This window comes from Epinephelus fuscoguttatus, linkage group LG9 (assembly GCF_011397635.1).
Source record: "Epinephelus fuscoguttatus linkage group LG9, E.fuscoguttatus.final_Chr_v1".
Lineage (NCBI taxonomy): Eukaryota > Metazoa > Chordata > Actinopteri > Perciformes > Serranidae > Epinephelus > Epinephelus fuscoguttatus.
Window position 1 is genome coordinate 8,488,648 of NC_064760.1, and position 26,025 is coordinate 8,514,672.

Genomic DNA, 26,025 nt, shown 5'->3' on the forward strand with positions numbered 1-26,025 from the left:
TTGAGATTTGCTGAATTTCCCATCTTCCATTTTGGCCTTTGTTTCAGTATTCGTTCTAGTTAATAAATGCCTCCTTTGCAATTTTACATAGAACCAAACAACAGCGGCATCATAGCATTCCAGGGTGTGATTTTAGACAGCATCCCAACATCACCAAATCAAAAGAGGCATGACGGACGTGACATGTATCACAACAGCATGGACCGCTAGTGTGACATAAAACATACGCACTGGCAGGGCTTTATAAACAATAACAATGGCAACACATGGCAATAACAGTCATTTTCCATCCAACACATTCTCACTCCGACCTTGTCACATATCGACATTCGGTCATGGAATTTCCATGTCCAGATATGACATGAAAGGTACCCTGGGTATGTTGGTTGTTGACATTCTGGGAGGCTGTGTCAAGGTATGCCTGTTACATACACTGTCTTCTTTTAAAATAAACTTCCAAAAATGTATGCTAATGCACATGGTTAGGTTTAGGAAGAAATTTTGGACCCATCCACCACTCCTTCCACCCCCCCATGTGGACTTTTGCTGCCTTAACTTTCTTTCCACCAGACGCCGCCGAGCACTGTTAAACTATAACGGCGACTGGCTGTTTTTGTCATTGTCTGATGTTGCAAGTCACTGCCTAAATGTCATTTCAACTTACCCTCTGCTCGGAGGGTCGGGAGTTGTTTTCCCATTCTGAGGACATTTACAGCCACTGTTCTTCCTCTTTGAGTTAGCCACTAACTGCTAACAGCTGGATTTTAAATCTCTCGTGGTATGTCACACACATAACACTGCACGGCGAGGCGGCATAATGGTGCAACATTCCTGCCTTGAACAGGTGGTGTGAAAGGGGGCTACTGAGTTGCCTAAAAATAGCTAACAGTTCATCATTACACATGTTATGCAGCTGTAACAGACTAATCAGACTAAAGACTGACAGTATGAACCAGGGTGTACTTACTGAAAAACACTGCCAGAAAAATGTGATGAAATAATAACAAGATTAAAGTCTACAATCAAAGGAGGATTAAGTGTTTCTTTAACTATATTGTCAATGGATTTCCAAGATAAATCACAAATTGACCCAAAGTAATCAGACTACACTAGAGTCTGAGTACTGTAACTGTTACTACAAATCCAACAAAGGACGCAGCCATCTCTGCTGCAGCACAGTGAAGTGTTTAGCTCATGTCTCAATCAGGGGTAGTGAATAGACGTCCCTAAATAGCATAATGCTTCTTTATATGCTGCTCGTAACACGGCGAATTAGCACTGCTGCACAACATTACAGATTTCAATTAATTCTGATCAGCACAGATGTTGCATCACTCTCGCACGAGGCAGGCTCATTTTTATGTAAATTGAAGCTGTTAGACCGAGAGAGGGATACTTGGAAACTGTGAAATGGACAAAATGATGCACAGGGAAGTTTTCAGGTAATTTACAGTGTGATAGTTTTGCCTTACGTTGCATGTTCTGAAAATTAAGTGTGTGTAATTTGAGGTCTGGTAAACTAGCGTGGATAATTCTTATAGGGAGATTTATCAACAAGAGGATTCATTAGAGGATAAGTGTTTTGGTAATAAATGGGGTTATAATTCAGTGTTCGTCCTCACTGTGTGTACTAATTGAAACACTACAGAGGCTTCTTTTCCCATACAACCTTAACATAGGACAAGTGATGCTGTAATACAAGGCTGGGATGAGTTTAAAATGAGCCACTGTTGTCATTCAGTGCCTAACAGAATCCTTGACAGGAACCCTGAGAGCTCATGAAGGTCAAAGTGTGCGTGACCCCCCCTCACCCAAACAGGATACGCTTAAAGAAGAATGAGGACTTCTGTAAACCTGGATCCTTTCTTTCTGTAAAATGTGTCAAAGGCCTCATTTTTCTCTTCTGTCTCTTCACGGAGGTATGGGAACCAAGGCTGCGGCGATGACAGCAAATGTGGCATCAGTTGGTTCGATGAAGTCACACCATTGTTCAATTTGATAAATCGTTTCAATGGTTGTGACCTCTTCGGACTAGGCTTCCTTTCTTGACTTTGATGTATGAAAGTGTGAAAAACAGAAGGGGGTGTTTCACTGTGTTATTTTGACAGCTTCCTCGTCAGATGCTGAAAACTGAATTTGAGTCCCAAGAGACAGAAAAGTCATGGAAAACACAACTGGTGAATGGATGTAAATGATATTAATAGATTATTCTTCACTTAAATTTCCAAAGAAAGCTTTGTTTGTCATCGACTTGACCTCTATTTTATACCATATCAAAGCATATGATCAAGCAATATGATCCGTATGATCTGGACTGCAGCATATAGTACGGCCTCATTCAAGATGGAGGCCAAAAAATGAACAAAAACTTCATGTTAACTTTAGTAGTTTTCAACCTGGACCCGTTTTTTATGTTTTTGTGTCTCGGTGACTGATGGGAACAACCATTTTTAAAACTGTTCCAGTATTGAGTAAGAAGGCTGCAACCAGCATGACACAGGGTGCAACGTAAGCACCCAGGGCATGTGCGCAATGTCAATTTACATCCACTAAAAGTGCTTGTTTTTGCCACTGACAGGCTCAGATTATTATTTTAATTGTCTGAAAACATTATGGACATTTTTGTTCAAGACTATGATCCTTTTGTTTAACCAGAAACAGCCAGGAAAATTGCTATCACCAAAGCCACCAGACCCCATTTAAATAATCATTTTATCATCGTAAAACACACCTCATTCAAAGCAGACAGAAGCAAAATAAAACTCAAAAAACATCTTGGTTTGTCTTTCCAAAGTTTCAACAATCACCCATTCTGATTTGGTTAAAATAAACCCATAATCTGCCCAGTTAAATGTGAAAATGTGCCAGCTCCATACATGCTAAAATTATTGTTTATCTAACTGGAGTCTGGTGAATTTGTGGATAACAATTTTGGGGCTGTTTCTGGTTAAACAAAAATAATCTTACTCTTTCAATAAAAGGTTTATCTCTGTAGGATCGTCTCCATAATGTTGTCAGACACTTATAATAATAATCTGAGCCTGTCATTGGCATGAACTTTTAGTGCACATTGCCCCAAGTGGTTATTGCAGTCTATTTTACAGCTGCTGGCTGCAGTGCTCTCGCTCAATACTGAACCAATTTAAAAAAGTATTCCCATTAGTCACTTAGACACGAAAACATGGGAAGAAAGTTAAAAAATACAGATAATATTTTTTAAGTAATTCCAAAGTTGATGATTCTTTTTACCTTTTTTTTTTTTTAGTTTGCACTGCATCGAACTATAAATGAAGAAAAAAAGGGTTACAAGGTTAATGCTGACATCCCTACTGTAGTTTCCAAGGCACAGTGAAACACCCATTTTCCCTCAGTCGTCTTTGTCTCCTGTCTTTGCCTGATACCTCGACAAGGAGCGAGATTCACCACAACAGGTGTAGAGGGCAACGGCGAGGTCACAGCTTTCACATTTGGCTTGCTAAAGACTGGCGACAAGAAACCTGCGGCAAGAAAAGAATCCAGGATACTAAAGGATGTGATTTATGACCTCTGCCAGAATTCTGCCAAGACCGTATGAAAAACGGCCAGGAGGGTTAGAAAACAGAGTCTGTTGTCAATATTGTAATCCCAGTGTGTCCACACAGTGTCATGCTTTAATGTGCTTTTTCATACTTTATTACACAGCAGTCCAGAAATGCCAACAAAGGAACATAAATATCAACTTTTGCCATTTTCTTAATATAGCTACTGTGCAGTTCCATGACAGATTTTACTAGAAAAAGGAGGAGCTGGTTTGCATAACATCACATGATAAACTTTCTTCTTCATAACTTCATAACTTCATAACTTCATACATTTTTTTTAACAGTTTTAAAAGGTTGAAATGTTTCTACTATGTTATAAGTAATAGAAAAAAAATCTGTGAAGGGGTAAAACTTTAAAACATGGGCAAGGGCAGATGATACAGTAGTAAGAGGAGTAAAATCTTTGACAAAATAAACTTGTGTGTAACCAAAATGGATGCTTTTTTATGTTGAAGTGCTTCATCTTTGCGTCACATTTAACTGACATTATTAATCACATGATGAATGATTCGTACTGAGAGAAGAATTACATTACATTACAGGCAAAAATCGCATTGTTCATAAAATATTCTGGTGAAGTTTCATAAATGATAAACGAGGATAAGTAAAAAGAAAATCTAAAAGGGTAGTAAGGGAAGACATCAGTGGTGTGACTTTATTAAGCATTTTGGATGGTAATTAGCACCTATAAATCAGATCAAACACATTATGGGTTGATACAGACTGCAGGTCTTCCCCCCTCAAATCAACCCACATGCACTACAGATACACACAGACGCTGGCAAGTGAATTATCTTGGCTGCTAAGATGATGAACCTTCAGCCACAAAGTGACATTGAAAGATTCATTTGCACTCCGTTTGCCAACTGAACACACACACACACACATACACGCACACAATGTCTGGACCTCTTCAACACCCCCTGCAGCCATCGAATGTCAACTGGCCTGCCGTCAGACGCAGTTGTGTGTTTGTGAGTATTTCTGCATCAGTGTGTATGTGTGGTAGGGGATGGGATGGGAGGTGCACCAAGAGGAACAGCCAACCAAATAACTCTGAGCTGTCACCATGGAACAACACCCCCGCCGCCGCTGCCACCCTTGCCCCTGTCCCCAAAACGGTGGCATACGGCTGTCATCGCCCAAAACAAGATGTCGTGTCAAGGCAGGAAAATTACACAATAACGAGGCCCACTTGAGATTAGGCTAATGAGAAAATCAAAACACAATTTAATTCTTGTCAGCGGCGAGGCGTCTTTAAATTACCTCTCGTACTAGCATGCTGATTAAGAGAAGTCTGCCACTCAGCCTGCTGCCCACTATAAATAGCCCCTGGGCTTTTTGGACCATGGTTGGCTTTCTTCATTGCAGGGGATATTAAATGCAGACACACACACACATACTGGTACACACACATCCCTGTGTGCACAGGCACTGAGCTCCACATATAACAGCCACAGCTCTGTGCTCTATTTTTGAGTTACTTTATGAAACATTTTCAGTATCACCAAACGTTTATATTTTATCAGCAGAGTTGCATTTCAACACATTGGCTGCTGGTAAAGTTGAATATTACTGAATATCAATGTGCAATAAAGATGAATTTTACATGACTCATAAACACAACAATGCCTTAAACAAAGTAGGTGGTGGCAATAAGCAACCTCAAAAGCAATAGTTGCAGTCCACCATAAAACAAAAAGAAGATGAAGCAACTATGCACGGTTGAATCAGAAAGAACCATGATAATTACAACATAAATTGATGCAAAAAAGGCAGATAATTGGTGCAGAAAAACGTATAGGAAAGCAGTTAAAAGAATTGTTTAATGCTCAAAAGTTCTTGTTTTCAAATGTTAAAAAAAAGTACACACTTGCAGGGAGCCAAAGTGAAACCTGAATCCAGCCTTGGACCACAGCCTCACTCAACAGTATGTTATTTGGCTCATGCAAAGCCTGTTGCCAGACAAGAACTTTGGATGCTAAATGCTTATGTTGTGATCCAGGGTTTTAATTTGTAGTCTTATCTCTAGGGCTTTGTTTGTGTTCTTCCTTGGTTCATGTTCATTCATGTTTAAGCTGTTTCCTCTTTTATTTTGTAGATTCAGAGTGGTGACCCAGCATTTTTTGCACATATGTGAACTCGTTAGCTCCAAGTCCGCAGTGCAGTTCGCTTAACCTGTGCACTGTGAACACGAAGCGCTCCAGGTTCGCTTTGCTCTTTGCCATTGTATTTAGCCCTCTAGATCACATGCTGTTGCGCTTGGACGTTTGAAAATACAGACAGAACCACGTCCGCCTGTAACACTTGCAAGGATGCAGGACGAGGAGTAGTTTGGTCCACGGAAGGTACTGCACGTCTCCAGATGTGGAATGTAGAATACATCAAATGGCAGCACACAGAAACAACGTAGAAGTTATCCTCTGATTTTAAGTTCATGTGAAAGTGAAGGGCTTCATAACCGCACTGCAAGAGGACTGAGGCCCCATCAGAGCTTAAGTTGACCAGAAAGAGTCCGTTTTCTATCGGTCCACTTTTTTTTATGCACCTTAAGAGGACTGAGTTTGGTTTATTTTAAAAGAACTATATGTAAAAACACCCTTAATTACTGTCTTTGTGTGTTTTCCCGCCTTAGTCTTTGAAGCTGTTTACACGTACATGGTGATTTTGATAAACGGAGACATCTTCCTTCGTTTGTGCCCTTCGTTTACACGCAAACAGAGATTTCTCTTCTGAAAACGAGTCTTTCTAAAAACTCCGGCCAGAGTGGAGATTTTGGAAAACTCCGGTTGCACGTTTGCATGTAAACGGAGATAAACGGAGATAAACGGAGTTATAGGCAGCCCACGTCACAGTATGCGCCGGAACTTGCGCCTGTGTCAAAAGTGCGACCTATGTTGCTATGGCGACAATGGATACATGGAAGGCTTGACCTTCTCGTTACACTGCCACCTACAGGTTTGGCATGCTCTTGTGTATATATACACGGGTAAGTGTAAACAAAGATCTTTTTCATCCCCTCGTCAGACTAGTTTGTATTTAAGTCCAGTTTTTTTAGTTCAGTCTTCGTTTGATCCTTGATGTGGTTGTGTGATGTTCAGCTGCTGTTTCCTTGTGGTCTGCTGTCTCTGGCATATTGGTCCACCTGGTCCACACTACATAAGAGCTTACACATCTTAGTTTAGTTAGCATGCTGACATTTGCTTATTGTTGGGGAAATAAAACCTGATCATGACACTAGATAAAGAGTCCAAACATGACTGTCCTTAAACACCATGGCAATACATCCCGAAGTTGGCGAAACACTCCAAACCCCAAATGTCAACTTCATGCTTGCACTTGACTAAAGGTCAGGGGATCAGCAAGGTTATTAGGATACATCCTCTGGGAATCATTAATGTCACTACAAAATGTGTCAATATATCAAGTAGTTGCTGCTATATTTTACAGGTGAAGTGAAAACTTTGACCTGCTGGTGATGCAACAGAAGAGGCCAGGGAGCACCACCATCTGTAGCTAATGTCATGGCAATATATGCTATAGTTAATAATAATGAATGCTAACAAAATAAACATAGTTTACATTTGTACTACACTTACACAAGTACTCACCATGTGCCGTATTTTTTTCCCCTCTTAAATTATGGATAATAAACCCAAGGCAACATGTTTTGTCTTTATTGAGATCAGTAAAGGAAACTCTTCAGGAGAAGTTGCCCTGAGTTACAGAAGCTAGTCTGGATGTCAGGACTTTGGCTAACCAGGCAATGAAGGACTAGCACTTTTGTTTTATATTCAGGGACATAAAATGTATTTTTTTTTCCAGACAAAATCACTTTGACATGAACTGCTATCTAGCAAACAATTTAATCTTAATTTTTAAGATGATGAATATAACACTCACCAGCTTAAAATAAGTAGGAAGATTTGCAACTCTTTGAGTAAGTCAGTCCCCTCATCTTAGAAAATGAGCACTCTATCTTATAATGATCTTCCCCCAAAGCCTCCCCTCCCTCCCTCCATCCCTGAGAGCTTTTTACCAGCGCGGCATCTGTAGTTTGCTTCCAGTTTTGATGTCATGATGGTAATTAACTGGCAAAATGTAAGCTACAGCATGTCATGATATGGCCACATCGCTATTCCCAAACAACCTGCAAGCATATGGCACCAAATGTTACATTTCCCTAATAGCCCCTGAGAGCAGCAGCGCTGCCATTAAAAGGAGGAGGGAAGGCTGCGTTGAGACGCCGGCAATTTCAAGGGCTCAACAGTCGAGCTGAGAGCTGTCAATTCATTCTGCCAGCATTATGAGTTCATGGGGTTCTGCAGCGCCTGGAGCTGCTCAGCTTTCACAAATTAGAGACAAGGAAGGAACTCAAGTCACACTGTACCCATAGAATTAATTATAATCTTTTTCACTGGCAGCACAAGAGTCTGCTTCAATGTACTGGAGCACTGCCTTGCTCAAGGATATGGCAGCAGTGCATGGCATCTGCTGTTGGCTCACCTAAAGCATGCTTGTTTACCTGTACCTGTCATGAGATTTCTTTGTGTGTTGATGAGGTGTAATGACCTGCTGTTTAGGTTCATTCATTATATATTTAGACTCAAGTCTTACCTCATTTAAACACAGGGCTGAACCTAGCACATTTGGGGCCCCAGGAAAGTTTCCTATGGTGCCCTCCCCCAAAATAATGTGATTATGATTATTATATTTTATATTTATTGTATTTATTACTAACAAGAACAAGGGCTAATGAAAATCAACACAAACAATTGGCTAACAAACAATAATAATAAACAGTAACAGAATACGTGCCAATTTTGTTGTCGCCGTCGTTTGTACTGCGCCCTGGATGGCTTTTGCTTTTTTGTTTTCTCATACTCTAAATGAAAAAATAAAATGTATAAAAGGTGGCATTGGCATTACATTTTTGTCTTTTTTTATATTGATTTGTTAATTGTACTTTATTCATGATATAAATCTACATGTTTCAGCAAATGTCATTGTACAATTAAATGGTATTACTGTATCTGGATACTTTAGATTTACAGAATGTATCTTCACCAAGGACAATCATTTGCATCTAATGTTAACATTCGTCTCAACAGAAAAAGACGTTGAAAATAACTTGTTAAGATGGATATTTCTCGCCTGGTCAACTGAGCTTCCTCACTGGAAATCAGTTGGAACGTCCCCAGGCTTAACAGATCAAACGGTTCCACCATCAGGACGGACCTGTCACGTCGCCAAATAAAGTGACCAGACTCATGATCCTCTCCGCCGCTTACATCTTTCACCGGTTCACCAGGACTTTGATTGCCAACATTGAGCAGCCAAGCGGCTAACACCATTTCCACCTCTTTACGTGCTCCGCTGCTCTCCTCGTCACCGCTCTCGCCGAGCCATATGGCTTGTGGACACGCTCCCCATTTTTCAGATAACTTCTCAAGCGAGAGGACAGGACACAAGCACAAGAAAGATGTACACCCCCACCCTCCCATTCCCACTGTGCGCTGTCTGGAGAGAGGAGCAGTCGTTATTAGCTGGTCATGGTTCTGTGGGGGGATTTTTAAAGTGAAATTGAGTTTGAAAGTAAAACTGATGCAGTGTATTCGGCTCCTAATTACACAAGCGCTCTCATTAGTGAAACTTTTCCATTTGAAAAAATTGTATAAGCTCAAAATACAAGAAAACAATAAAACTGTGTGTGTGTGTGTGTGTGTGTGTGTGTGTGTGAGTGTGTGCGTTTTCCCGCCTTAGTCTTTGTCAGCCCCATCCTGATTAGTTTCACTCACCTGTTCTTACTCCCGCACTTACTGTCTTTCCCTCATTTGCCCAGCTACACACCTGCCCTGCATTAGCTTCATTAGCTCTTCCCTGCATTTGAGTTTTTCTCAGCCAATCAGCTCCCTGCCTCATCACCTTATTCCCCTCACCTGAGCTCCTCTGCCCTTTTTCTCCACCTGCACTTCATCCCCTTGTCAGACTAGTTTGCATTAAAGTCCTGCTTTCAGTTCAGTCTTTGTTGGATCCTTGATTTGATCCTTGAAAAAAATGAAATTTAAACATGGAAAATGCAGCCACGCACAAAGTTTTTATAACAGCATAAAAACTACATACATGTGGTCAATTAACAGGATTAAAATTATATAATACAGTGGTTCCCAAACTTTTTTTTGTCAGATGCAGCACAACTGAAACACCCCTTGATTGATGCCACCATTTATTTTAACCATTTATCCCTCAGCCTACTTTTGTGACTGTTTCAACTTCAATGGCTAACTAGTTTACACTCACTCTTAAGTTTTGATGTATCAAACGTCTGACTCATCTCTTAAAACCAATAATAAATGACACCATGCACACACAACTGAGTATTTGAACAGCCAGCTGTCATGTGGTAGCTAGAAAGGGTCCCACATAAGAGGAGTTTTGGGGTAGCGGCGGTGCATTGTATAGTGTCTTGTGGGAGGTTTAAGGGGGTAATTTCTGTAAAAGTTATTCTACATATTCATCCCCAGAAATATGAGGAACTCAATTTAATGTAAAGAGAGAAAAAAAAAAAGCCTCTTAAAAGTTTTCTTTAAATGTGATTTTTAGTGGTACAATCACTGATTAAAGTTCCAACCCTCCTGTGCTATACTCATGATCTATAGAGGGGTTTGTGGGTCTAACTGAGTCAGTTAATGCTAATACAGGTCATTCCATAACTTTTGGTTTTAAGGGGCCATCAGGAGCCCCTTTTGCCCAATTATTTTTTGGGAGGAGGCCCAAACATTTGCCTTGTTTGCTTCAGCCAATGGTGCATCCCTGGGTGTTACAACTGACCCAAAATGAGCATACATTTTCAGTTCCAGTTATAGCATTTTGTCAAATTAGTTTAGCTGTTTTGCTAAATTTCCACTACCCCCAAGAAACTGCAGAAGTACCTTGAGTACAAGTATCCCTGGTTGGGAATCACCAATATACATGTAGTGGAAAAAAATTGCTAACAAACTGTGTTTAGTTTAGCCTTCAGTATAGCGTTTTCAAATTTTGCATACCCATAATATTTTATCACTACAAAATATTTAATCAGCTTCAAAACTAGGGGTGTAACAATTAGTCGACTAATCGACTATTAAAATATTCGGTGACTATTTTAGTAGTCGACTAATCGGTTTGAGTCATTTTTCATAGAAAAGTACTATAAAAGTACCCCAAAATACCCCTATTGCAGCTTCTTACGGTCAAATACTGGCAGCTTTACACACTCTCCCATGACGGTGAACTAAAACTCTTTGGCGTGAGTATAAAACAAGACATTAGATGACATAATTTTGGGGTTTGGGAGAGACAAAACGACATTTTTCAACATTTTAACACATTTTCCGATGAAATGATTAGTTGACTAATCGAAGAAATAATCGATAGATTAGTCGACAATGAAAATAATCGTTAGTTGCAGCCCTATTCAAAACACACATCGATCAAACCCTGATTCTCTGAATTGTGACGTAATGTCTGCCCTCGAGCACATCAACAGCACCAAAAGACAACCATAGAAAAAGCGTGAGCACCCCCAATACTCTACATTATCCACGCTTCCCGTGTTTCAGTTGCTTCATCCATCCTGTATGCCGCGCATTCCTTAAATAGCTGCATCCTCCCGAATCCTCAAAGGGCTTCGTAGCTGAAAGAGTTAAGACTTCCTCTCCTGACGGCCTGATGTTGGCAATGCATGACAGCGCCAGTTGACAGCGCCGGCTATGGATGACAGATGACAGTGGAGGAGGGAGCGGTTTGGTGTGTGTGTATGTGGGGAGGTGATTATGAAGATAAGGTGTCCACGGGACACCTCTCAAACACATGCAGACATCCTCAGTGCATGCAGGCCTCTATACACACATGCATGCACATTCACACACTCGCACGTTCCTCCCAGGCATCATCCCATCTATTTGACACAGTAATTACAGCACACACTGATTCCAATGATGGATGAACTCCCAGACTGGGATGAGCAGTCTCTCCTTCCTCCCACTCTCTCCTCTCTCCTCTCCTTCTCTCCCTCGTGTTCCCCTCTCTCTGTCTCATCACAACCTCCAGCCATGTTACATACAGAGCTTTAATGTTGCTCTAGGAGGATGTGAAAGATGGTTCATGACAACAGATTACAGGATATTTGCTAAAACTAGACCTGCTGAATCTGTGTTAAATTGCCCATGATTTGACTGTATTGCTGTATAGTAAGCTGTTGTTGTATCTTCTGTCATATCCATGTGTATTTGTGTACATATATGTATCTCCTTAGCTGTCTTACTATCTATGAATTTTCACATTAACACATCTCATCTTGGGGATTAATAAGACTGCCAGTGAGAAGGATTGGAGTACCTGCACATTATCCCCTGTCCCCTATTTTCTCTCTCGTCTCGCCCCCTCTTAGTCTGAAAAATGAGAGAACGGTAGAGTCAGTAAGGTATTCATGCCAGACTGGCATAGCAGCAGATGCTTGCTGGCATTTAATTGAGTTGTTAATGCAGCACACAAAAGGAGAGGCCCCGATTCAATTTGGCTCTTTCCGTCTCAACCGACTGCCCTTTGTGTTTCATTAAGGGGACACAAGAACACCTGGTGGGGACCCGGGGAGCCATCGTCACCTTGCTCTCCCAGCAAGGTGATGGACTTCAACTCCGGATGTGACAGTGACGGGTCTAGCTCCGAGCTATGTCTCAAATATTTTTAATGCTTTACATGCCGGGCTGCTCCTATAGAGATCCTCAGGCAGGGGTGTCTTGGTCTGTCTGAGGTTTGTGATAAAGACAACTGTTATGGTGTGTCAGACTGAACATGAAGTGAATCTTAGATGTCTTTTCCACTGCATATGAAGTTATGCTAAGATGCTAGTGGAGAGATAAATTAGACATAAATTTGCTGGAATAAATAGGACTAAGAGGACTAAGAAAAGGTGAAAAAGTCTGGGACCATAGGCTAAGAAAAACAACTGAAGTGCCCGGTATAACACAAGGTGGTTCTATTGGTCTATGGTTCGCTATTGCAAGTGTTTACATTAGCTAGCTATATTAGCTTACACTGCTAAATGAAGTGCTACATGCTAACGTCAGAGAAACATATAAACTTTGTTGCTAACGTTGTAAACTCATCTGCATGGGGATCATATTCCTGATGGAACATGTCTAGAAGCCTTTACTGGTTATTTTTCACGGTAGAAAGTACCACGTTTCTCCATGAGTCATCCCCCAGCTGCATGTACATGCTAGTGTCAGGGAGACATTTAACTTGGTCACTGATGTTGTAAATTTTTTCTCCAGATCATATTCCTGATGAAGCATCCAGTTGTGTTAAGAAGCTTTTATTTATTATTTTTAACGGGAGAAAGTGCTGCTATACACATTCAATCTCGAGTTACAAGTACACTGCCACATGTAGCCACATGCTAACATCAGGCAAACATATAAACTTGGTTGCCAATGTTGTAAATGTATTGCTGATTTCAGATCATATTCCCACTGGAACATGTCTGCTTGTGTTTAGAAGCTTTTACTGGTGATTTTTCACAGTAGAAAGTGCTAAAATTCTTCATCAGAGTCATCCCCCGACTGCAAGTACACAGTTAATATACACATAGCCACATGCTAATGTCAGAGAAACATTTAACTTGGTCACTGATGTTGTTCATTTTTTTTCAGATCATATTCCTGCTGGAGTGTCCAGTTGTGTTCAGAAGCTTTTAGTCATTATTTTTAACGGGAGAAAGTGCCGCTATACACATTCATTCTCCAGTTACAAGTACACTGCTACATGTAGCCACATGCTAACATCAGGCAAACATATAAACTTGGTTGCCAATGTTGTAAATTTATTCCTGATTTCAGATCATATTCCCACTGGAACATGTCTGCTTGTGTTTAGAAGCTTTTACTGGTGATTTTTCACAGTAGAAAGTGCCACTATTCTCCATCAAAGTCATCCCCCGACTGCAAGTACACATCTAATATACATGTAGCCACATGGTAACATTAGAGACACATGGTCTGTTTGCTGAAAATGGGGTGAAGTCTTATCCTTGATATTTTCTGGTGGGGGTCACTGCGTACATGCCAATGAAATAAAATCTATATCTTTAACAGTTTGTGCACACATACAGAAAATATCTACCATTTCATTTTCTTATTCTGTTCAATCTCATCATGCATTAGGCCGTAAGTGGGCTACAATTTGGACAACTGATGAATATATTTTATTCCTGTTGTAGATATGTTATGTTTAGTTTTGTACCTGATCTTTGGACTTTAACTCATTATCCCATTTTGTCTTTTGTTATTTATATATATTCAAATCCTGCACAGATAAAGGTTATTATTGCTATTATTCTAATTGAGTGGCAAGGGTGCAGGGCATGAAAAGGGAGGGTGGGGTGCGGGGGGGGGGGGGGGGGGATGGAGGAGAGGAGGGTTGTCGCCTCAGGCTGCGAGTGAAGTGATGCTGCAAGAAAGGTCCGTCCTGCCCATCCCCACCGCCTGGCCGGGAAACCAGCCACCCCTGACGCATCAAAACCTGTCAGAGGGAGAACAGAGACACGGAGAGGTCACGGCGAACGGGACGGGCGACCTTCTCGACGCCTGCTGATGTCTTTTTCATTAGTCGCCGAGGGGAGGGGTGAGGGGGGAGTGGAGGGGGGGTTGCCGATCCGGTCGACTGCCCCAGCGAATTGGGCTGAAATGCGAAGCAATCGAGGCTAATGTCATTGCCCACACAAATTAATGCAAGTGCCATAACGTTGTGAATGTTGATATTAATATGGAGGAGGTTCTGTGAGGAATTATCTAATCCCCTCATGCATTTTATGATCTATGTAAATGAACGAGGAGGTTGTAACTAAGAGGATGATTAAACTGTCAAGGGCTGGATATGAAATTAGCTTCAACGCTGGAATTCTCGGCCTGACTATAGACTTGTTTTTGTTTATCAGTTCAGTATTGTAGGAGTTGTGACGTGGCACCAAGTAGCTGCTGTTGGGTATAAACTGTGCGTCTGAAGAACACTATTGTGTTTGCGTACTGTTTCAGTGACAGCAAGACATAAAACATAAAGACAGACTTAAGGCTCATTTATACTCCCTGCACATACGAAGACAGATACATCTGTTTAAAACATTGTAAACATCGCTGCCCTCAAACTTCCAAAGTTCCATGAGTTGGCACTAAAGGGCAGAGTTAAGTTTCAGACAACAACAAACAAGAGGATGGTGGAGGAGGTCGTAATATTGTACCTTTTTAAACGGAGGCAGGCAATGTTGTATGGAGGCAGTCTGTACTGCCAAACTGGTCTGACTATGAAGTCGTCGAACACTGGTGCTTAGTTAGTGACTTCTGCCGCCAGACACAGACAAGAAACAGCCATTCTTTCATGTCAGCATGATACACGACTAGTCAGCGTTATTGTTAAACAACACCCTGTGGCATCATGTGGAAACGCAGCAAGACAACAACGAAAGTTAAGGCACCAGATGTCCAGTAGGGTGGGCGGGAGCGGTGAGTGGGTCCAACAACCACGACTTTCACCCGGGAGGCCAGTGTTTGCTTCCTGTAAGAATGTAAAGCTAAACCCTGTTCTTTTATCCTAAACCCAAACACGTGTATGTGTTGGAAAAATGTAACCATGTGCATTTGTTCTTGAAGGAGACTTAATGCAAACTGTACATTTCCTGTGAAAGCTTGAGCATAAATGAGCAAATGTGAGAGAACTTAACCAACACATACGATGAACATATAAACAAGCTGCTGCCGCCCATTTATTGACAGCTTGAATACAAGCCAATGATTAAGTTAACAGAAGGCTAATCATTGATCAGATAAATTACCAATCAAAAGCAGCATTTTAAGACTCATTAGAGCTTCATCCTTGCATTACGTGCTACAGTCAAAAACTGATGTATTTGTAATATTAAAGCTGTGGGGGCCTTCTTTTCTAAATGAATAATATCACATCTGAAGTTTAAAGGTGAACTCCACCTAGATTAAGAATTGAAGTATGTTATTTCCATGGCCTACAAAAGTTGAATCAGTATTATCAGTATCAGTACTATCTCTCTCTCTCAGAGCCAGAAACCAGTGAAGTACAGTACAGGCCAAAAGTTTGGACACACCTTCTCATTCAATGCGTTTTCTTTATTTTCATGACTATTTACATTGTAGATTCTCACTGAAGGCATCAAAACTATGAATGAACACATGTGGAGTTATGTACTTAACGAAAAAAGGTGAAATAACTGAAAACATGTTTTATATTCTAGTTTCTTCAAAATAGCCACCCTTTGCTCTGATTACTGCTTTGCACACTCTTGGCATTCTCTCCATGAGCTTCAAGAGGTAGTCACCTGAAATGGTTTCCACTTCACAGGTGTGCCTTATCAGGGTTAATTAGTGGAATTTCTTGCTTTATCAATGGGGTTGGGACCATCAGTTGTGTTGTGCAGAAGTCAGGTTAATACACAGCCGACAGCCCTATTGGACAACTGTTAAAATTCATATTATGGCAAGAACCAATCAGCTAACTAAAGAAAAACGAGTGGCCATCATTACTTTAAGAAATGAAGGTCAGTCAGTCCGGAAAATTGCAAAAACTTTCAATGTGTCCCCAAGTGGAGTCGCAAAAACCATCAAGCGCTACAACGAAACTGGCACACATGAGGACCGACCCAGGAAAGGAAGACCAAGAGTCACCTCTGCTTCTGAGGATAAGTTCATCCGAGTCACCAGCCTCAGAAATCGCAAGTTAACAGCAGCTCAGATCAGAGACCAGATGAATGCCACACAGAGTTCTAGCAGCAGACCCATCTCTAGAACAACTGTTCAGAGGAGACTGCGCGAATCAGGCCTTCATGGTCAAATAGCTGCTAGGAAACCACTGCTAAGGAGAGGCAACAAGCAGAAGAGATTTGTTTGGGCCAAGAAACACAAGGAATGGACATTAGACCAGTGGAAATCTGTGCTTTGGTCTGATGAGTCCAAATTTGAGATCTTTGGGAACCAGGCATGTGGAATCCATCCGTTCACCTTTTCTGCGTCTCACAAAGACACGGCGGTTGGAACCACTGTGAAGCATGGAGGAGGAGGTGTGATGGTGTGGGGGTGTTTTGCTGGTGACACTGTTGGGGATTTATTCAAAATTGAAGGCACACTGAACCAGCATGGCTACCACAGCATCCTGCAGCGACATGCCATCCCATCCGGTTTGCGTTTAGTTGGACGATCATTTATTTTTCAACAGGACAATGACCCCAAACACACCTCCAGGCTGTGTAAGGGCTATTTGACCAAGAAGGAGAGTGATGGAGTGCTGCGGCAGATGACCTGGCCTCCACAGTCACCGGACCTGAACCCAGTCGAGATGGTTTGGGGTGAGCTGGACCGCAGAGTGAAGGCAAAGGGGCCAACAAGTGCTAAACACCTCTGGGAACTCCTTCAAGACTGTTGGAAAACCATTTCAGGTGACTACCTCTTGAAGCTCATGGAGAGAATGCCAAGAGTGTGCAAAGCAGTAATCAGAGCAAAGGGTGGCTGTTTTGAAGAAACTAGAATATAAAACATGTTTTCAGTTATTTCACCTTTTTTTGTTAAGTACATAACTCCACATGTGTTCATTCATAGTTTTGATGCCTTCAGTGAGAATCTACAATGTAAATAGTCATGAAAATAAAGAAAACGCATTGAATGAGAAGGTGTGTCCAAACTTTTGGCCTGTACTGTAAGTCTTGAAACTTGTGATGTCATCAAGTATCAAGTCTAGAGCTGCTCCATAGATAATGAATGGGAGCCTGATTTCGTGGACACACAGAATATTTGTTGTCTTCAGTAGCCCATACCCAAATAGGTTTATTCTGTCGTAGTGTTCTCATTTCTGAAATGGCAGCCCAGTCGCCAAAAGAAATATTAGCATATCCATATCTGCAAATATGTAGTACTCACCCATTTCAAATGTAACATATCAATGTTTCTAAAGTGATGTAATATAGGAGCCAATTTTATCATCTGGAGGTGGCGGGGGATGGCAGATAGCGTGTCACAGAGGCAAAACACCTGCCAAACAGACAACGAAACCGGCGGTGTTTTACAAGCAGCTTTTTAGGGACCAAATATGGGTGTATTTAAGCGACCCGTTACTGTGTTTTCCTGCAGGCATAGTGCCACCAAAAGTGGTTGTTTTTACCAAGATATTGCTACATTTCCACACAAGAGTCCGTCAACAAAGCCAGTATTTTATGACTAAACCGAACCATGTTAACCTCAGCATTGTTTAAACATAAAGTTTTAACATATCTGCTACATGATAACACACAAATGTCACATAACCATGGTTTGTAGAAATATACAATGCTAGCATTTTTTGTTGACTTGGTGGAAATAGAAAATGTACCCATATGCTCAGAACAGTCTTGTGTGTGCTCTCGATGGTATCTATAACATATTTCCTCCTTTACTGTCTATGGAGCATCACAGTTTTTTGTTTAAGCACTCTACTTTTTGCATAATGGACTGTCTCAAACCACAGGAAAATGGCGGTAGTTCCCCTTTATTGTTTTTCCTCTTTATAACGTCTATATTTGAGTTGTATCCATCTCAGAATGAAGCCAAATATTAACTACTGGTCATTCAAGTGAACCTGTGGGGAATACCTTGACTCTGGCTGCAACCGTAACTACTTAACTGTTCATACAGCTTCGCATGAATCACAGCCTCACACAATGGTCTGCCGGCCCTCGTATAACTGAGGCCTTTTCCGCCCCGAAATATTGCAAGGGACTGGGGAAAGGCAACGCTTCCAGAAAGGATGTGAACATGGGCCGTGGGCACATTGTTGGCCTTGAGTCTCACCACGCTACAGTCTTCCAGGGCTTTTGGAGTAGAGGGAGGGGTGGTAGCTGGTAGCCTGCTTCTGTGGTTTCCTGTTCGCATGGCTTTTAGACCTACAAGACACCAGGGACCTGGCCACTGTGTAAGAATATTCAAGGGAGGTGAGTAAATCCCTTCTTGACGTCAGAAATGTGTTGGGTTCGCGTGATGCTGCGAGAGCTGAGAAATTGGCGAAAATGAACTTGCCACTTTACCGACAGTATGACTCAGCGCCGTCTGTTCACAGAGGGAGACTGTGAGACACCGACTTCCTTCTGAAAGACTACAAGGCCAAATTAATAATACGCTCTGCCCTGCAACAGCAACTGAAATCATAACAATAATAAGTATTATTTTGATGGCCCAGGAGTTAGACGTAAATAACTTCACTGATATGAAATCTGAACAATAGCACACACATCAAATAAAGAAGAAGGCAGAGAATTCAGCGGTTGATGACTTTCGATGATTTTGATTTATATTTTATTTTGTGTTTTGGTTGAAAAAAATGTTGAACATGTCTTTGTTTCTGGTTTCAAACAAATAACGAGAGAAAAGCTAAGATTCCTTCACAGACATTAGTGAAAACATTTTAAAAAATCAACATTAATCACAACCTTTTCCCTTCTATACTTCACCCAGACATATAAAAGCTGCCTTTTGTGATTTCAACACTATCTCTTACTAATGTCAGCATTGCATAAATCTTGGCACAACTGTCATCACCTCAGGAAACGAAAACATTTTCTTGGTCTGTATCCTTGTCATGTTTGCACACTGGCATGACCCCCTATTGTTGTATAGGGGCAGAAAGGAGCTCTTTGATGCGCTAAGTGATTTACAGACCTACAGGACATAAACAAATGGTTCATTCAGGACTCTGGGCAGGAAGTGCCCTCCAACTTCAAACGGGTGCTCCAAAAAAACAATAGCCCGAGGTCGATTTCTCTCCTGTCACATTATTTTCTGTCACTGAGCTCAGTGGCACAAATGGCAGCATTGGACTGGAATAAGTTATGTTTTGTTTTTTCTTTTCCCCGTAATGTCTGTCATTGCCTATTATAAGTTGTCGCGACTGCACAGGATCAAAAAATGGAGTCTCAGGACTTTTGACATTTTTATTTCATCTCAAAATGCAAATAACACCATGCATGAGTAAAAAGAAAAATCCCCACTAAGGACAGAGAATGTGGAGGAAGCATACTGTTTAAACAGGCAGTGGTTTGAAGTCAAGTAAGAGATGAGTGATGGTACAAAGTCCCCCTGATTTAAGACGTTTATCTTAAACGACCAGTGCACTTTAGTAATGTCAGAGAAGAAGACTGAAAAGAAAAATTAAAACAAAGGATTCTGATGACTTAGCGGATCCAAGTGCCTTGTTGTAATAAAAAGTAATAATCCGAAAGTAAATAGTTGCAGTATTGATTTTTCCTGCAGGTTTCACCAGAATGACCCAAAGAATTAAAATTAAAATTGACAAATCTCCAGTTGTATTAATTTTACAACAATTCCAAAAATACTGACCCCCACTTGCAGGTCGCAGCAGTAAATATATCACTTTGATCACACTCATAATCAAACCACACCAAATGTGTGACTTGTAATAAACACATCATGACATTAGATGCAAACATGTAAACATAACTGTCAAGCTTTATCACAAAGATATTGACTAATAAGTTCATAGATCCCATGATAAAGGCAGATCCTATTTTAGATGTCACTGGGATAGGGGAAGAAATACTGCAAAGTATAGCGATATTTTGCATAGCAATGTTGTATCGATACACGAACACCAAGTTTTTTTTATTATATAAATTAATAACACTGAGAAAAAATCAAACCATAGGTAACCTACTAGAATAATAAAATCAGTTGTTTTTTCAGTCCACTAGATGTATTTTTGCAGCAATAAAAATGATTAAAGTGAGATGAACAGACTGAAAACTTTATTTTATTTGATACAACACATGTTGACAAAGTTTTCCTTTTGGGACATAACTTGCAGTTGATAAAAGGCTATGTATTTCAACATATGTTATCGCAATACATACTCAGCATATTGCAAGGCATTTAGTATTGTATTATGACTTAAGTATTGTAAAACTGCATCATGGGGCCTTGAGTTTTTTCCCACCCCAATATATGACTTTTTATTATGCAACAATAGCCAGGCGTTGTTGTTGAAGCTAATATTTAATACAATTTGTGAATTCATGTTTTAAACTGTTTGTATTTACAAGTACAAGCCCTGTCTCCTATATTACATCTATCTACAACTAATTTGAAACAGCAAATATTTTTTGATTAGAACATAATGTTGAGTGAATTACATTTTCTATAAACATAATGAGGAAATGTTGTAAAGAACCAGGCAACTCTGCAACTACTGAACGCATCAGCAAAACATTCTCTGACAACATATTTCAGTTGTTTTCTGCTAAAATAGGCAATCCTGCAATTTAGTATCCACTCATAGTGACTATAATATTTTTATTTATCATTATTTAACTGTTACCTTTTGTAATTAACATTTAACCTAACCTTAACCAAAGTGCTTTTATTGCCTAAACCTAAGACAGGAGTCTGGATGCAAATTGAGGTCCTGTTGTTGTACTCCCACCATCCTCCTTGCAAAGCCTGCATGGTACATGTATGTAGTGCTCTGTTACCTGAAAGAAACATCTCTCAACATAATCCAGGCAGCAGTTACGTTGCCATAACAATGTCATTACCTTTAGAAAGCTGGCTAAAAGCAAACCAGAGCTGTACCCACTTAGCTAAATGCCCTCAAACTTTAAAGGGGTATTAGTGTAAGTGTTATTAGTCTATTGTGGCATGTCTATTGTAGTAGATGCATTGTGGTTATATGATGTTTTAAACTATATATTCTTATTAACATTTTTGTTCTACATGTAAAAGCCCAGCTAGGGACAAAAGTTGAAAATTAGCAATAGCTGTAATCTCTCTGTGCAACACATCAGTCCCACTCTGTATTGGAAATATGTTTAACTGTATTGTCCCTATTAAATAAAAAAAAAAAAAAAAAAAAAATGAATTAAGCAGTTAAGTAACATACAGACATAGTTTCTATGAGACAGGGCTGTCTATTCAACGGTTTATGTTCAAGCTCACCTCAATAACCTCTTTATATTAATGGGAAATTATGGCACCTAATGGTAATCACATTAAACACACTTGCCATTAATGCACTCCCACAGACTCTGCCTTATTTATTCTATTAGGACATTACCATGAACAACCCTTCACATTCCCAGGTGGAAGCTAGAACTCATTAATCTTCATACAACAGCATCATCAGTGTCCGTTTCATCTGGGGTCTGAACCTCTCACACCGGCCCGCGCCACCGAGGATGCTCAGAGTGAGGGGGGGGGGTCGCCCTTTAAATCGGCATCCTGTTGTGTTACAAAGTGAGAAATAATCATTCATTAACCCTTCTGACCCGGCAGAGGAGGGGGGCTGAGGTTTAGATTGAGCTCCTCCATTGTGTCGTCCTCTCTGCAGCTGGGTCAAGCCGATTGACAATGCACATAATGATCTTAAATGGATTAAATGGCCAAACACGCCCCAGAGTTTCCTTTTCAATTATGAAGTGAATCGGTTTATAAAAATGGCGCCTGGTGTGGATAGCAGAGACCAGGAGACCCCCGGGGATTACTGTGTGTGTGTGTGTGTGTGAGAAAGAGAGACGGAGGACAGAGGGGTGTCTGCAGCCTTCAGGACAGGCAGGGTCTCACTTGGAAAGGTGTTTTTATAATGAGAGACGTTGGATGAGAGCTGAGAGGGAGGATTGGGTTAGCTGGTGTATGTGTCAGCGTGTGTGTGTGTGTGTGTGTGTGTGTGTGTATCAGTTTATACGGGCGTGTGTGTGTGTGTGTGTGTGTGTGTGTGTGTGTGTGTGTGTGTGTGTGCCTGGGGGTCTCAGACATGTCATCTCTCAATAAGCTCCCTGAGGTACAGAGTTTATTGTCACAGTGAAGAGCCTGACAGACAAGTTAATCAATCTGGCAATTTGGTGTTGCACGTCTCCCTTGTCGCCGCCTGCCCCCCCTCACCACACACACACACACACACACACACACACATGGGGAGGAAGGGGGAAGTGTGTTTTGCAATGTTCTAGCTTCACTTGTTAAACAGCAGGTGGAAATTATCTTCTTGTTATCTCAGCCTTTTCGCACTAAATGAGTGAAACGAACACAACGAATGAAAAATGAGAGAAATATGTCTCCCCTCTCTGGAAGGATTAACACAAGGAACAGGAAGTAGTTTGACACTAAAATGGAGTTATACAAGGAATAGAGTTCTGCTCACATTTGTAAATATTTTTGCAGATATTTGTACTCCTTAAAAAATCTGTACGCAAGTCGGGACACAAAGAGCAGCAGCAAGGGTTTGACAGTGGAACCATTCAGGTATCAGCTTGGGTGTGAAAAATTATAATAAATACTGCAGTACTTCCAAGTCATGTAAAAAATGAATGTCTTTTTTTTCTTTCTCTCTTGTTTTCTTCATTAAATAAAGGACTGCGTAAATTATTTGGCACCTGATATGTGATTGAACAAATAGTTCTGATTTTGTTTGTTTTGTTTGTTTAGAATAAAGAAATTAAAAATAATTTAAAAAAATATTTGAAAGCACTGTAGCTCAACTATTTCTTGCTGTTTGGTTTAGTAAGAGAATGCTGGGTAAATAATCAACGGATAATTTACATACTGCTGCCATTTTTCTCTTCACTTTTCATAAACTAAATAGTTTATAAATGTTGCTCATCACAAGAATACTTTGTTTACTGCAAAATGAATAAAAATAATACAGTTATCAGTATATTCTTGCAGCGTGAAATACAACATTTGGGGGCTGAGGAGAAAACAACTACTTCTTCCAAAAACCAGAATATTTTTGTCAGTTAATCCCAGTTTTTTAAAAAAAAAAAAACCCTTATAATAACCACTGATAATAAAATGTTTTGAGTTTTTATATTGTCATAATTCTACTGTGAATCACCACATCATTTGTTTATGATGCTGGAGTTGGTGTGCGATTTTAGATTTGAGCTGAATACTTTAAACTAGTGATACTCAAACTTACGGCCTCTGATAAGGTGCTGGGTGGCCTGCCGACCATTTTCTAACTCACAACCAAATCAAACTGATTCACACTGGGAATTTTTAAATGTAAATAAGGAGCCAGAGTGCATAAAAATGCAGCTAAATAAAGCTTGTTCATTAAAAAAAAAGATCCCACAGACCCTCTGACATTTGTCTGATAAATATTATTAATATTTGTTTATTTAATGGCACCTGGCCTCCTGTCATTTTGCAATAGTGGCCCCTGTGCATAGTAAGTAGAGTGTTCCTGCTCTTGACATGGAGGAGGATTTGGACAAAAAATGTATGAAACCAATGAATCATTGATACTGATCAATAACCACCCCCTGCAGATACTTTCTGGTGCCCAAATTGCCTTCTTGCATTTTCCAATTTTAAAAAATGTTTATCAAACACAATTTAGCTACAGATGATAACCATGTTTACAGAAACAATATGGAAGTAGGTTTATTTTTCTAGTATTCTGTATGACTATATTATTATTATTATTATTATTATTATTATTGTTATTACTGTTGTCACCACTGACAGTGTAGCTGCTGTTCTCTACTGAAAAAAATGACTCATCTGATCAGCTTCAGATCTTTGACTCTCAAAGAATAAAATGCAGTAATTTCCTCACACCCTCTTAAATGTTTGCTATCGTAGCACTGTGGTTCTTAAACACATCTGTGAGTGTATGAGTGGGCGCGTGTGTGTGTGTGCGCGCGCGCGCGCAGTGTACGTCTGCACGCCTCCTTTGCTGCACGTTCAAGTGTTACATGATCTAAGAGGTTTTTTGAAGCGCAGCACAGCGTTGACCGCAGCACTGCGCCGTGTTGTGACAGCTTTGATTAATTTGATAATGATGACCTATTGTGGCACTTTATGCTAAGGTAAGCACAGCTGTCTGCCCGGGTCAAGAGGAGCAGGAGGAGGTCGCCGTATAAGAGAGTTAACTTTGTTAATGGAGACACGGCCGAAGGGGAGACTCAGACCAAGGACAGGGATCAATGAAAGAGTCTTTTAATGAAATGGACAGTAACCTTGGAGGGATGTAGGTCATCCAAGAGGCAGTTTGAGGGACTCCAGCTTGCCACTTTTTCTTTTTTCTTTTATTTTTCTGTATTCCTGTCTTTTATGTCTTTTGTGAGCTGAGTGTGTTTTCTGTACCCTCACAAGCTTTATAGATTTTCTATCATCTGCTTGTGTTTATGACCTTTAGTCTTGTTTTTAGAGTCATTTTTTATTATTTTGATGTCAGATATATCATGAAGAATAAAATAATTCATCTGGAAGGTTGTTTCATTACCAAAACTCTTCCACTTTTACCTTCTCTCTCTTCCATTCTGCTGCGTATATCTTCAAAGACACAGCTCTTGAGCCCCAGTGGAAAGCTGCCATTTCCTGTCGAACTTCAGCCCGCGCTGCGAGACTTGTACTCTTCCTCGCTTTCTTAACTGGGTGGAGACGAGACACCCGATAGCCGTCCGGGCCGGACAGTGAGTCATCCCTTTCCAGCGTCAACTGGAACTTGAACCTTTAATCCCGAGGATCTCAGAATCCAGAGAGTTGCAGATTCCTTATCATTTACATTAATCTCAGGAATTTGCACCATGCCATGAAGACACAGGCTCCACTTACTTAACTGACACAAAATAGGGTAACAGCTATGATGATACTTGACTGGTTTTAGCCACACAACCATATCATGCACTTGGTTGTAAATAATAATGTAATAAGACTGGCAGGGTGACGCAGATGTTAAACGTCAGCCGCAATATTTAATTTTTACATAAATTGAGCCTCATAAGAGGTGGAGCTGAGGTATTCTTCATAAAGAGAGACAAACTGTGCATTTGCTTTATACTCAAATCATATTTTTCTCTATCAAGAAGTTCAGTTTGTCTCAAATTTTCACATTAAATCTGATATCAATCACTTGAATGCCTTTATGGACCACCAATAGGAGATTTACACTATCCTACTTCGATTCAAATGACAAAGCTTCTCAGTGTCGAGGGTTTTATTACTACTTCAGCAGTAAAGATCTGCAGCTCTCACCTTCAGCTAAAAGTTCAACCTCGTCTCTTGCCAAGTCCTTTGAAGTGATCCTTTCAGAAAGAAAAACTCCAACACTTGTCCATAAACCATGCCAGGCCCTGTACCAATGCCCATATGTGAAATTAATACCTATTTCAAAACTAACCCCTTCAAACTACCACCACTTACACCCGCATACCGTAATCCGCCTCCTGAACTCTGCAAGGCTCGCCGTGAAAGAACGCGGCGATCAGGAAGACAAATTGTAAATAAATCTTTTGCCTGCATTTGTGGAAAAATCTGGATGAAAACGACGGCAAAGGAAATCCAATCTGTTCTTTGGAAACGCTGCATCAAGGTAATTCAAGACAACACAGCAGCTGTAAGGA